Consider the following 15104-nt stretch of genomic DNA (forward strand, 5'->3'; position numbering starts at 1 on the left):
AGCATTAAGCTCCCCACAGGGGGCTTGCTTCTTCCTCTCCCTATGTCTCTCTTGAGTGTCTCCTTTCTCTTTCTGTGTCTCTCTTGAATAAATAAATAAAATCCTTAAAAATAGATTTTAAGGATTATGTATTTAATAAATAAATACATAAATACATTAAATAAATAACATCTGCTTCTCTGAGAGGTTAAATAAGTCTTTGGGTATTTCCCTTGGAAAACACAGACCACTGATTATTTATGCACAGTACACTGGCATAATTGAACACGATCTTAATGACATGTTTAGTGATCCCTCAAAATTTGCCTATTGATTGGAAATTGAATGAAAGGAACAAAAGTAATCCAACATTCTCTTTGGTATTGAATATTAATTGTCATCCTTCCCCATCTTTTCTTTCTTGAACTACCTTCTAACAATTACCAAAGTTGGTTTTTTTTGTTTGTTTGTTTGTTTTTTTAGAGATTCTATTTATTTATTCATGAGAGACACAGACCTAGGCAGAGGGAGAAGCAGGCTCCATGCAGGGAGCCTGATATGGAACTTGATCCTGGGACTCCAGGATCACGCCCTGAGCTGAATGCAGACATTTAACTGCTGAGCCACCCAAGCGTCCCCAATTAGCAAAGTTTTAACACTCAAACAAAATCTAGCCAATAATGAGGGAAGTGTTTATATATTAAATCCCTTATCAATATATGAAATTTTTTGTAATTATAAATATCGTTCTAAAAGGTATACGTAGTATCATCAATATTCAAAATATTAAGGTGTGTATAAGGTAAAATTTTGGATATGAAATGTCTTAACTATACTGTTGCCAGCCTGCATTTCCACATTAAACTTCTCCCACAACACATATCAAATATAACCACATATCAAAGCTAAAAGCAAGAAGTTTTCTTTACATCAAAAATTCCCAAAATTGTGTTCGTTTTTGATTAATGGCATCACCAATCATTCTGAATAATAAAGTCTTATCCAGTTCTATCATTCACATCTAATCTGTAAGTTCTACTCCTTTTCATTCCTCCTTTCAATACCTTAGTTCAGATCCATATCACCTATCAAATGATCTGTGGTAACAGCTTACTAATTGGAGCTTTAGATCTTTAATCTCTTCCTTTTTCCAAATTAACTCCACAATACCAACAATTATTAAAATAAAGCACAAGTTATATCTTGAGCCTCAAAAAATGTTTACCATATTCTACTACTTAGATGAAAAGTTTAAACTCCTCACCCTAGTGTTTAAGGCTCTTTACAATTACACATCTCCAGGCTCATTCTCTGCCACTGCTTCCATGTACCCTACTGTCCAGCTACTTTTAACTTCTCAATATCTTTCTAAGTTCAAATATATTTTTATTGTTTTATCTATAAGACTTTATCCTTTTCTTTCACACTGGACTTTTCTTTCTTCCTTCACTCTATCAAGATTTGCCCTTTTTTCAAGACTGAGCTTAATGATGATGCCTGTATGTGTTTTTTTTCTTCCCTCATTTACATTAAATCTCATTATTTTTGGATAATCTCATCCAATCAACTGTAAGGTCCCTTGAGAAAAATGTTTCTAAATAAATATTTGTTAACTGGATTAAATACTCAATTTGCTATACGAGAGAAAATTTATAGCGTGTCAAGACACAAAGGATACTATAAAAAAGAATCTATAAGATCTAATAATTACTATAAGAAAAATGGTCTTAGAGACACAGACTTATGGTTGAATTTGCTAAGCTGAATCTGACACTGGTCATGCACTGTTTTTAAATTATTTTTTGCACAGGGATAGTTCTGTGTGATAAGACATATAGGAAAGACACTTAAAATACCCAAAGAGGAATACTACTTGCAAAGTAATATTGATTTCTTTTGATGAGAGATTTCCAGATACACCATAATTTATTTTTTAATCCACATAATTCCCAAGAATCATACACCTACAATATAAGGAAATTACTTTAGAATACAGACCACAGAAAGTCAGTTTTTATCACTAATATATTCCAAACCTGTAAGACAGTACCTGACACAGGATAGGTACTCAGTAAGTATTTGTTATGGGACTGTATAAGTGAATGGATGAATGAATTAAAGGTCATTTTTGTTCATTTTAGACTACTGATTCAGGATGAATAAAATCAAATACTAACAACATATCTGTAAAGTGACATATATAAAATTAAAGGAAAATGACAGAATAAATGGTAGGAAGATCTGTATTGGACTTCCTTCTGATATGCTTATCCACTGTTTATTTGAATCATAACAGGAAATTGATTTGTACTTGAGGAGGTATTCATATTTTCCTAGCCTCAGAGGATAAATGGAATGAGCTAGGAAGTCCTAGAGTTGTGTTTCCTTAATTTTTCAATAACTGTTAGTCATGATGCCAGTACAAACATACTTAGCACCAACCAGCCAAAGTCAGTCAGTCACCTCAATTCTCCAAAAATTGGAAGACCCTAACTAAAAGCTTATGGGCAAAAATAAATAAATAAAAAAATTTAAAAAATAAAAATAAATCATCATTTTAATCAATTAAATCTTTCAAGTCATTCAAGGTGTCTCTTTGTTATTATTTTTTGTTTTTCCAGTTTGTTTCCCTACATGTGTTAGTATAGGATTTATGGGATTACTTTCCTGATGATCTGATAACTGCATTTTTGTTTTCATAAACAAAACAAAGGAAGTTGAATCATTTTTTATTTATTTTTATTTTTGTAAGAGTTTTATTTATTCATGAGAAACACATGCAGAAACAGAAGCAGGCTCCATGCAGAGAGCCCTATGTGGGACTTGATCCTGGTATTCTAGGGTCACGCCCCGAGCTGAAGGCAGACGCTCAACTACTGAGCCACCCAGGCGTCCCAAATCTGTTTTGTTTTGCTTTTTTTTTTTTGTAATTCAGACTGGATATTACTAGCATACAAGAAATCTACAGATTCTTTTAATTATATCTACTTCATATTTGTTATTCTATGCATCCTAATAACAACAATAGCAATAAACAGCAACCACATTCACACTGTGCCAACCTCACGTGTAGTGAGGTATTTAACCCTTTTAAAATAAAGAACTGGCACAAATGGCATGTCTATTTTAACCTACACAAAATGAAATTTAGTGAAGTCAATCTAATATACAATGTTAAACAATTGTCCAAGGTGGCAAATAACCCAGCTGCATGTCAGACCTCAAATACATATTCATTATTGTATATATACTACGTCTTCTTTCAGTTTTCCAGGTTCTGTTGCCCAAAAATACACAGATAATTGGTCTGGAAGTAATAAAAAGATTGTGTTTTCAAACATTTATACCTTTTAAATTGTGCTAAATGAACTAGCCAATTAAACAGATTAACATTATACATGAAGCATGAAACAGGTTTTAAGTCCAAGATATATATATATATATATATGGTATATACTTTTATTGAGTCAAGGAAAAATTACAGCATTTTATTTTGAGCCAGGAACGATAATTATATTCAGTCAAATTCTACATGGGGGTAGTTAAATGTATTTCCATTTAGATCTGTTAATATGAAGAATCTGAGTAACAGATTTCCTAGTATTGATCCCCACTCACATTCATAATATGAACCCCACTGGTCATGATGGATTAAATACAGCTGGATGTCATTTACTGATAATTTACTTGCTATTTTTGCATCTTTATTCATAATTGAGATCAATATTTTCTTTCTATATTCTCTTTGTTAGGTTCTGTTATCAACATTACAGGGTAGCTTTTCTTCTTTCTCTATGTTCCAGAAACACTAAATAGGCTGAAAATGAACTGTTCCTTGAGGAATTGGCAAAAGAAACTCATAAAATAATCTGAATCCACTCTTTTAGGTGATAAAGCAACATTCTTATTTACCTCAGCTTTCTCAGGTTTCCATATTGACTTTGTCAACTTTGTTAATCTCCTGATAATTCATCTATTTTCACAAAAAAGAACCCTGAAATTAATAATTTTTTTTCAGAATACCTTTATTTTCATAGTTCTTTCGTACATACTTCTAAGGGCTTTCTATCTTCTGTGACTGCCTAAAATTGCATATTTTATGTGCAATCTTTCCCACAGTTGATAGTTTCTCACAGTAAATCACACTTCCCAAAAAACAAATAAGCAGAACCTCTACATTTCTTTCTATCTGTGTCAGTATGGTGCTGACACTAGATTTCAGCTCTACCACTGAAGGTTCCTATAGGACTCTTTGTTTAGAACTTAATTGCATGATAATCTAGGTTAGACATGGAAATCCCATTTTACTAAATGTTATGGATTGAATGTTTCCATCCCCTTCACCCAAAATTCATATGTTGAAGTCATGACCCACTCCTCTCCCCTCAAGATGGCTATATTTATCGATGGGGCCCTAATGAAATAATTCTTAAATAATTTTAAGACCTAATCTAAGAGGATTGATAGTTTTATAAGAAAGTATTTCTTATTAGAAAGTTTGCTAATGCACACCCCAGCACAAAGAAGAGGAGGTCACTGGAACACACTGAACATATAGAAGCAGGTTTCTATCTGCAAGCAAGGAAGAGATCCTCATGAAAACTCAGCTATACTGATACCAGAACATGACCATACTGACACACAGATCTTAGAATTCCCTGCCTCCAGAACTGAGAAATCTATTTGTTATTTAATCTGCCCAGTCTGTGGTATTATGTAATACAAGCCCAAGCTAACTAGTGAGTAAAAAGAAACAGAGTAGCATGGTCTGGAGCCAGCTGTAGCTTCAGGCAGCTTCTACAGGAGAGAGATAAAGCAATTCCTTGGGTCCATTCTGTGTTTGGTTGTATTGCTATAGCCTCTGCTTAAGGCTCTAAGATATATCCCCTACTAAATTCCTCTGTACTTAACCAAGCTAGAGCAACTTACCCTGCCTCTTGCTGAGCAACTTACCTATATTATATAAACTCATTTTTAATGTATTAAGATACTGTCATTCCTAATTTCTATGTTCTCATCAGAATTGCATATTTTATGTTGAAAGAGGCAGTAGAGTTGGCCCTTGAACAACACGGGGGTTATAAGCACCAACCTCTCTGTGCAGTCAGAAATCCACATATCACTTCTGATTCCCCCCAAATTTAACTGCTAATAGCCTACTGTTGACCATAAGCTCTACTAATAACATAAACAGTTGAGAAACACATATTTTGTATGTAATATTATATACTATATTCTCACAATAAAGATAAAGAAAATCTTAAGAAAGAGAAAATATATTTACAATACTGTACCATAAAAAATCAACACGTAAGTGGACCCATGCAGATCAAACCCATGTTGCTGAAGGGTCAAGTGTACTTGGAAGAGCAACATTTCAAGCACACTTATTGTGGTTGACCTCTCAAAGATGTCACACCCTAATCTCCAGAACCTGTGAATATATTGTATAATGTGACCAAGAGGAAATTAAGGTTGCAGACAGAATTCATTGACTTTAAAATAGGGCCATCATAATAGATTATTTGGGTGGGCCAAATGTATTCAGAAGGGTTCTTATAACAAATATATACATACATACATACATACATACATACATACATACATACATACATACGGGTCCTTGTAAGTGAGAGAGACAGAACAGTATCAGAGTAATGCTATTTGAGACTTAGCCAGCCACTGCAGGCTCTGGAGATGAAAGGGGACCAAGTGTTACGGAGCAGCCTCTAGAAGCTGGAAAGACAAGAAAATCCATTGTACCCAAAATGCTCCAGAAGAAACACAGCTTTACTGACATCTTGATTCTATCCCAATGGGGCCCATTTTAGATTTCTGACCTCCTGAACAAGAAGATTGTAAATTTGTGTTGATAATGCCAAGTTCGTGGAATTAGAGACAACAGCTATCAAATTACAACCTCACCACCTGTAAACTATGTACTCTTACATAAGAAATTTAATTTCTAGGAACACCTGGGTGGCTCAGCGGTTGGGCGCCTGCCTTCGGCTCAAGTAGTGATCCCGGGTTCCGGGATCGAGTTCCGCATCAGGCTCCCTGCGAGGAGCCTGCTTCTCCCTCTGCCTATATCTCTGCCTCTCTCTCTGTCTGTGTCTCTTGTGAATAACTAAATAAACCTTCTTAAAAAATGAATTAAAAAAATGAATTTTAATTTATCTCAAAGCTTTGATTCCTCATCTATAAAATGATGTAACAATAATAACATAATAAAAATCTATAAAATTGTGTAGTAACTGCCCCAAAGGGCAGTTGTGAGGATTCATTTACATGATCCATGATACGTACTTGGCAAACATTAACATATAATGCCCCTTGAAAAAAAATTTACAAGAATTAACTTTCTATTCCTCTATTTTGTTGTCATAGTTTCCTTTTATATCATTCTCTATCTTTCCCTAGTTTTATTTTTTTAATTTACTGTCCGTTAATTCCTTGAACTGAGCTACTTTACCTTCTTTCTTATTTACGAATGAAAGCTTTCTAAGTTACTGCCTTCTTTCTAAGTATAGCCTCGGCTGTATCATGTAAGTTTTGGTAAATAGTGTTCTCATTGTATCTGTTTTTAAATTGTTTTAATTTCTACTTCAACTCCAAAATTGTTTGGGATTGTTTTGTACTGTTAAGAATGGTTGTAATTCGTAGCTGTTGTTACTGATAACATTTAAATCTTAACAATAACTTCCACTTGTATCCCACACAAATCAGATAATGTGTCCTGTATAATTTGACTTTCTATATTTATAGAATTTGCTTGAGATCTTGTTAAATATATACTCAATTTTGTTTCCACAATAATTAAAGTTTTAACAGATAATTCATAACTCTGCAAACCTACTTATAAATTTGTCTGCTTATCCTTATAACGGCTCTCATTGTTAACATATTAAAAGTCTCCTTGGGACGCCTGGGTGGCTCAGTGGTTGAGCATCTGCCTTTGGCTCAGGGCGGGATCCTGGAGTTCCCGGACTGAGTCCCACATCGGGCTTCCTGCATGGAGCCTCCTTCTCCCTCTGTCTGTGTCTGCCTCTCTCTCTCTGAATAAATAAGTAAAATCTTTTTTTTTTAAAGTCTCCTTGATTATTTATCCTCAGATCCCTAGAAGTTATTTCTGTATATGTTGTTTTTCTCTATTTACTATTAAAGCATATCATCAAGGCTTATATATTTTTTTCTACTTAATGTTTGTTTCTTCTCCCTTCCAGGGCTTTAAATATGATGACAATTTTGCCTTACATGAACATTGAACTTTTTTATTTGCATTTGCCATTTCAACATTTTATTTTTTTTTATTTTTTATTTTTATTTTTTTTGCTTATTTTGTCATGCATATTTCTTGTAAACAGCATACTGAAATTTTATCACCTTTACTAAAGCAGAGATTCTTATCAACATAATAGTTTAAACATTTATATTTTTAAGACAATTTTAATACTTTAATACATATGTGATATACACATAGTATTCTGCTTTAATTATACATTCCACATCACAGCCGTGTTAATTTTATGGCTGGTTATTTTTTTTAAAGTTGCTAATGCATCACTGAAGCAATATGTGTCCACATGACTTAGATAAGCCTGAAGACCATCTATGTCAACATGATTTAGTTATTTGTTCCAAAAAACTGCTCCATGAAAGATAAGGCTGTAAACTACTATATAACTTCACTATTTCATTCAGGAGATGCCCATGATCAATTTATCAGAGACATAATCTCATCATCTGGACAAACATTTTGCTTATCTGTCAGGACCCCTGCTTTGTTGTGTCCACTTCTAAACTATGATATCATGAATTTAGCCCTATCTCCATCAGATCCCCACTGTCAAAGATCTCCCTTAAGTCATTTGATCCTACATTCAAAATCTATAAATCTCCCACCTTAGATTTCCAGTTTTGAAATAGTAGTAAGACTTTGAAGTATTATCCCTTACTTTAGAAAGTTCCAATAAATTTAACTTTATTAACAAATCTAGAGATACTGTGAAACATTAAATACTATTAGAACCAAAATAAAGTGCCAAGTCTTTTTTTATGATAAGGAATTTAACACTCTAATTTTCCTCTGCCCATTCCTACATTACAACACTTTCTATGTAATATGATTTAGACCAAGGTCACTGCAATTAATTTTACATCTCATATATTCTCTTGAACAATGATACAGATTTAATTTCTAATTGTTACGTCTCTATACCTGAATTCTCTAATTATGGAAGTTTGATTTGGAATTATCTCATAATTAGTTGGAATATTACTGAAATACATACCAAAAACTTCTAAAAACTTTTCGAAGTAACCTGTAAGTCAATCTCTGGTATATTTGAATACTTGTCCTATTTCTAAGAAAATTCATCTGAATAAAAATTATCTCAAGTCTCCATAAACATTCTCCTCTGACTTCTGGTAGTTAGTGTTACAATTTGGGAACTAGATTACTTCTACAGATGGTCTGTTTCTTTTTTCTTCTTTTTTATCTGTGTCCTTGTAGATTTTTTCCCCATGTGTATAGCTAACATTTTTTTCTGACATAGAGGTTACTTATTAAAAAGTTTTATCTGAAGATGGTGGTAAAGTTTTTCTTGAAGGCTATTTCATTCTGTGTATGTTCACAACTATTTTTCTAAATAAATACTTCAACAATTAAAAGTCTTCAACAATAATTTAATCTATTATTTTTTTCTACTGCTGAAGTAACTGTAATTCTATTCTCTGTCATTCCTTTTTATTTTCCTTACCCTCTGCTATGTAGGAAAGTATCTACAGTCTATCTTCTAGATTAAACTCATCTCTTCTTTGGGAATCCTATTCTTCTAATTTTTAGATGAAAAGTTAATTCAGACATTGGGTATATTGTGGTTATTTTGGTTAGTTCTTTATCTTCTGCCATTTTATGTTACCTTGTTCAGTCTTCAAATTTTCCATATCAAGGATGTCACGGAGCTTTCAAAAGTAATTTCTATGGTGTCTATCTATAATAACAGCTCATTTGCAGGGAAATTGTCTTTTTTCTGAATCTTCATTTTGATATTTGTTTCCTTTGTTTCTAACATTGTTTTTACTCTTCTCATTATTAAGCTTGATTGGAGTTACTTGGAGTTGGTGTTTACCAAAAGATTTGGTGTTGGTTTGCTTTGGCACTGTGTAATGCTTGCATGCTGACTAAATCCTTATTTTCAACTGAGGGTTGAAGAGCAAATTTATATACAGAAGTCTGTCTATTACCAATTTTCAACAAATATTCTACATAAAACAGACCTTTACTTTTCGTGCCATGTAAAAATTTAGCAATACAGTGAACCATGAATAAATCTTTTTTTTTTTTAGATTTTATTTATTCATGACAGACACAGAGAAAGGCAGAGACGTAGGCAGAGGGGGAAGCAGGCTTCTCAAGGGGAGCCCGATATGGGACTTGATCCCCAGACCCGGGATCATACCCTGAACCAAAGGCAGATGCTCAACCACTGAGCCACCCAGGCGTCTCGAAGCATTAATAAATCTTAGAAAATGTAAACAGACTCCCGAGAAAACAAATCCTATTGAAATACAGAGAACTATCTATGTTAAAAATAAAATATACATTATACTCCAAATCTGTGCTTCACTAATCATTAACACCAAATCTATTGGAAGGTTTCATAACTACCATAAACCGAAAGTATTAATAAGAATAAAATATATTTTGAGAAACCTGAAGCCACTGAATCATGGTATCATATTAATAACCTCTACTAGGAAGAAAGTCACAAGTCCTGCTAATGTAACTGCAGTTTACTCCCTATACCCAAACTTACAAGGAATGCTCCATTTCCATTATGGATTAATGAAAATAAATATTTATTTTTTCCTATCCAATTTCACATATCTCCTGAATATGGACCCCATGTTAGGGCACCTGTGAAGGGCTCCAGTTTTGCCCTTATCCGTCATAGCTTACTTGCGGGGATTTAGGGCCGTAGAAGTTGTGGGAGGGAAAAGACTGCACTCTGTCCTTTTCCAAAAACCACATTTTTGAAGCAGAGAGATAGTACACAGGTTTTTGTTTTGTTTTTTTTTGTTTTTTGTTTTTTGTTTTTTGTTTTTTTGCTTCACACAAATCCTGTCTCCCAGGACAGTTAGAAGATAATATGAAAGAAGAGAATATATTTCTATTCTCCATCAGGTGAAGAGGACTGTTGCCAGATTTCTTGAAGTATATGATACATAGGTTACCCATCAATGGTTCACTATCAAACACTTCCATCATTAGTTCCCTCAAGCTTTGTTCTCTATAACAATCTCAACATTTTTGTAGATAATTTGATGGTAACAACTACATCATAGTTACTATTCAGATGCCAAAGTAAACTAGAGGTATATCAAACTATTTTAATCTTACACACATAGCATATATACAACTAAACATAATTTTTAAGGGATAGTTTGGTTCTTTTGGAACACCATTCCAAACCTGTATTATACTACTGCTTCATAAGAGAAACTAAATAATTTCCATGAAAAAAAATGAACCAGAGGTACCCTTGAGTATAGAATCTTGAGAACGGCTTTTCTCCAAAGAGATTCAATTTTTTTATTTGTTGGAAATAATTCAGGTCAAAATACACATTTGTAAACTTGAATTATCTTTTAATATACACACACAAGCATGCACAGACGCACATAAGCTCTAATATTGTACTTAAACGATTCCATGCTTTTTGAAAACCTCCACTTGGGATCCCTGGATGGCGCAGCGGTTTAGCGCCTGCCATTGGCCCAGGGAACGATCCTGGAGACCCGGGATCGAGTCCCACGTCAGGCTCCGGTGCATGGAGCCTGCTTCTCCCTCTGCCTATGTCTCTGCCTCTCTCTCTCTCTCTCTCTCTCTCTGTGTGACTATCATAAAAAAAAAAAAAAAAAAATTTAAAAAAAATTAAAAAAAAAAAAAGAAAACCTCCACTTTATCAATGAGTACATTCTTTTGTCATATATCCTGGATTAACAGAAAGACAATCAATATAGTTATACTTTTAAGTCCTTCTTCTCATTCTTGTTCCTATGACATTATCAAATAACCAGTTAGTGTTAAGGGGGGATAAGGACCTCTGGTATTTTTTTCTAATTGTTACCTTAAAACTATGTGTCTTCTAAACTGTTGCACAGCCATCAACTAAAGGAACTATCTCAGCTTCTGCCTCGTTATAATGACACTCTAGGCTTGTTGATCTCTCCTCCAACTCTGCACAGAACCAAAGAGCATAGGACTAACAACGAGTAACCATAGAAACCAAACTCCATATGTGTTCGCACAGAATGGAAGAGTTGCTATAGAATTTCATTTAAATGAAATTTGCTGATTGTTTTGAGGTTACATTTTCTGAAAAAACAAAATGTTTATCAAGTCCATAGGTTATCTGTCAAGCGCAGGAACTGTGCTATCAAGAATGGGAGAATTCCAGAAGACAAACATTTTTTAAGATTTTACAACAGAGAAACAGGGCAAGCTATCCTAGCTGAAAATACTTGGCAAGGAGCAAAGAGAAGGCTCTCTACTTGCTATAGAGCTGGAGATGATAATCCTGAGAAAAGGACAGCCATTCTAGCATGCAGCACACTTTAAACTCCATTATTAGATTGCCTCATTGATAGGATTTTACTGCTTCTTTTCAAAAGGAACTAGTGACTAAACAAAACCCATAGAGGAAATTTTGGGTGTGAAATTTCGAAATAAATAAAACATTGTCTTGTTCTTTGTGTATAAATAAATCAATACGGTATCTACAAAATTTTTTTTTTGTTTTGTTTTGTTTTTTTTTGTTGTTGTTTTTTTTTTTTTATTTATTTATTTATGATAGTCACACAGAGAGAGAGAGAGAGAGAGGCAGAGACACAGGCAGAGGGAGAAGCAGGCTCCATGCACCGGGAGCCCGACGTGGGACTCGATCCCAGGTCTCCAGGATCGTGCCCTGGGCCAAAGGCAGGCGCTAAACCGCTGCGCCACCCAGGGATCCCCTATACTTGTAATCTTAAGGAAGAATTCAGTATTTTTAGATTCCAGAAGTCAGCTATGGTCATTGAAACTCTAAACTGGCCTAGCTCTATCCAATAGAAGTGTCGCACAAGGCACGTTAGTTTTCTAGTTTTCAGTAGCCAAATTTTAAAGCGTAGAAAAGAAACAAGTGAAATTCGTTTTAGGAATATATTTTACTTAGGGGCGACTGGGTGGCTCATTCAGTTAAGGGACTGTCTTGGGCTCAGGTCCTGATCCCAGGGTCCTGGGGCAGAGCCCCATTATGAGGCTCTCTGCTCAGTGGGGAGCATGCTTCTCCCTCTCCTTGTACCCCTCTCCCCTGATAGTACACACACACTCTCTCTCAAAATAAATAAATTCGTTAAAAAATTATAATATTTTATTTAACCCAATACATCCAAAATACTAACATTTACACAATATAGCATTATTAATGAGGCATTATTAACGATGTGTCTATCACGTTCTCCACAACAGTAATGTCGATGTAATAGTTAAAGCGAAATGTAGTCCCATTAAAGCAATAAAGATTTATCAAGGGAAGAATGTTTTAGTGTGTTTCAGTTTTTCACTTGAAGTTAGAATTAAATAAAATGTAAAGTTCAGTCCCTCCAGTGCATTACCTACATTTTAAGTACGCAACAGCTTCATGTGGTTAGGAGCAACCGTCCTAGATTGCACAGTTCTAAACTGTCTTGATGATTGGAAATTAATGATTTTCAATGGAATCAGCATGTCACTACTGGAGATGTTCGGGTCAAAGAAATATCTCCTTCAACAGAGAGACACAGTTGAGAACCACTAGTCAAAATGAATTAATCAGTTTTGTTTCAGAAACATTTATTAATTTTCAAAACAATAAATCAGCTAATTAAAATAAGTATTAGTAATGCTGCTCATCTTAAAATCAATTCTCTCATCATCCTGCCAAATAACAGTACTTTCAAAACCTCTGAGTATAAAATCCTATTTTATTTAAAAACATTTATCCTTAATGTGCTTTTACTTTCATATGCTCACTATACCAATTATTAAATTTTATTAACATCCCAGAACGTTGGCCATTTGATCTATTCTGAGTCATCAGCCTCCCAGAGATTGCATTTTTATCCCTGTTTGAACCAGACTCTGTAGTCTACTACTTTCAAGTACTCTCTACCCACAACCTACAACCACGTTGTTATCTTGGCCTTTTATTACACTGGATCTGTATATCACCATCAGAAAATCATTCGCTCCATACATTTGATTTCTCTGCTTTTATATGTACACCATTAAGCACTGCTGGGAAAAATCATATCTCTGTGCCCAAACAAGTCTCCTCTGTTTGTGTTTAGTCACAATCCCTTTTTTAGTTCTCATTTGCAAATTCTATCAGCCCTTCTACATAACAGGCTCTCCAACTCTTTAACATTTTCCTTTTTCTCCATTCCATTCCCATGCTCGTGCACACATCCATATCCTTCCTTAGTAGAGAAAATATATCTTCGTAAATCACAGCAAATATAGAATCTAAGCAACAGAGAAATTCCAGTGTCCTACCTTTATCCACAAATGAGTTTATCTTCATATACCTCTCTACCTCCTTGTTTTAGATCTCACAGATAGAAGTGCCAAGTTATCTGTTTAAAGTTTACTTTGGGGGCACCTGGGTGGCTCAGGGGTTGAGTGTCGGCCTTTGGCTCAGGTCGTGACCCTGGGGTCCTGGGATCGAGTCCCTCATGGGGACTCCCACAGAGAACGTGCTTCTCCCTCTGCCTGTGTCTCTGCCTCTCTCTCTGTGTTTCCCATGAATAAATAAATAGAATCTTAAAAAATAATAAAATTTACTTTGAACTTCAAAAAGACTCTGAACCCCTTCAGAAACCTTTTTCTTCAGTATCATATCCTTTTGTTTTCTTACCTTCAAATCCTCTCCATTGTGTTAAAACAAACAAAACAAACAAATCCCAAATTTTTTGTATGTACATTATCCTATCTTTATACTTTTCTTCACAAGTGTTCCCCAGGAAAAAATATTCTTCCTATATTGTATGACTTTCTTGATCTCTTCCTGATTCTCAGTTACCTTTCCACCTGGCTTATATCCCTACAACTCCACTGAATCTGCTCTCAGTGAGGTCAAGGTTATCGTCCCTTATTCCAGATGCAGCTGACACTTTTAAGTACTTACTTCACCTGACCTGTCTCTGCCATCCGAATTAACTCCTCTTTATTCCTTTGGCCTTCCTGATACTGCTCTTTGCTAGATTTTTCCCAAATATTTTGGCAACTTCTTTTCAGTCTTTGTCATTAGATCTTTCTCTTATTTCATATTAAGAAATTAAGAATTTTAGGGGCACCTGGGTGGCAGCCAGGTAAATGTCTGACTCTTGGTTTCAGCTCAGGTCATGATCTCAGGGTCATTAGACTCAGCCCCGAATCAGTACTCAGTGCCAAGTCTGCGTGAGATTTTCTCTTCTCCCTCTATCCCTCCTGCTTGTGCTTTCTCTCTCTCTCTCTCTCAAATGAATAAATAAATCTTTTTTAAAAAAGAAGTTAAAAATTTTAGTAGTATAAACTTCTAAATAACATTCTCAGTAGTATAATAATGAAAAGAGAACATGGTGGTTTTCTTCTTAATATCGTTCAGCCTGTTGACTCGATGAAGAAAATTCACCAAGCCAAATGAACTGATTTGCTTTACCAAGAACTTATACTCTTGGAAATAAAAACTCTATTCTTCAAATGTGTCCTGAGAGAAAGTTATGTAAAAATCTTAATAGCGATATAATCAGACTATTACTACACAATTGCACCATAAAGAATATCAGTCATGGATATAATCATAGAAAATTGCCAGACAATTGCAACATTAAAATGCATCAATCACAGATACAATCACACAAATGATTACAATCAGTAGTAAAACTTAAAGCAATTACAACTTTTTAAGGAATTATTATGTGGGAAAATTATTTAAATAGCAATACCATGTTTCTAACTTTTAAATGAATGCAAAAGAATGTCTCTGATACATGAATACATCACGAACAGAAAGGCACTTCTGTGATAACCTCCAATTTCTTTCAAACGTCCTGGCCACTTAAAT

General features: G+C 34.5%; 1 protein-coding gene across 2 annotated transcripts in view; it reads right to left on the reverse strand.

The window, feature by feature from the left end:
* The window catches only part of LOC140620186 (zinc finger protein 385C-like), a 450118-nt gene extending 438354 nt beyond the window's left edge, over positions 1-11764 (reverse strand). For both annotated transcript variants that reach the window (XM_072804083.1, XM_072804078.1), the window contains exon 1: positions 11112-11764. The gene's annotated coding sequence lies outside the window, so the exon portion shown is untranslated. The remainder of the gene's footprint in view (positions 1-11111) is intronic.
* Between the last annotated feature and the right edge of the window lie 3340 nt (positions 11765-15104).

The sequence above is a fragment of the Canis lupus genome, chromosome 28, assembly GCF_048164855.1.
Source record: "Canis lupus baileyi chromosome 28, mCanLup2.hap1, whole genome shotgun sequence".
In the NCBI taxonomy this organism is placed as follows: domain Eukaryota; kingdom Metazoa; phylum Chordata; class Mammalia; order Carnivora; family Canidae; genus Canis; species Canis lupus.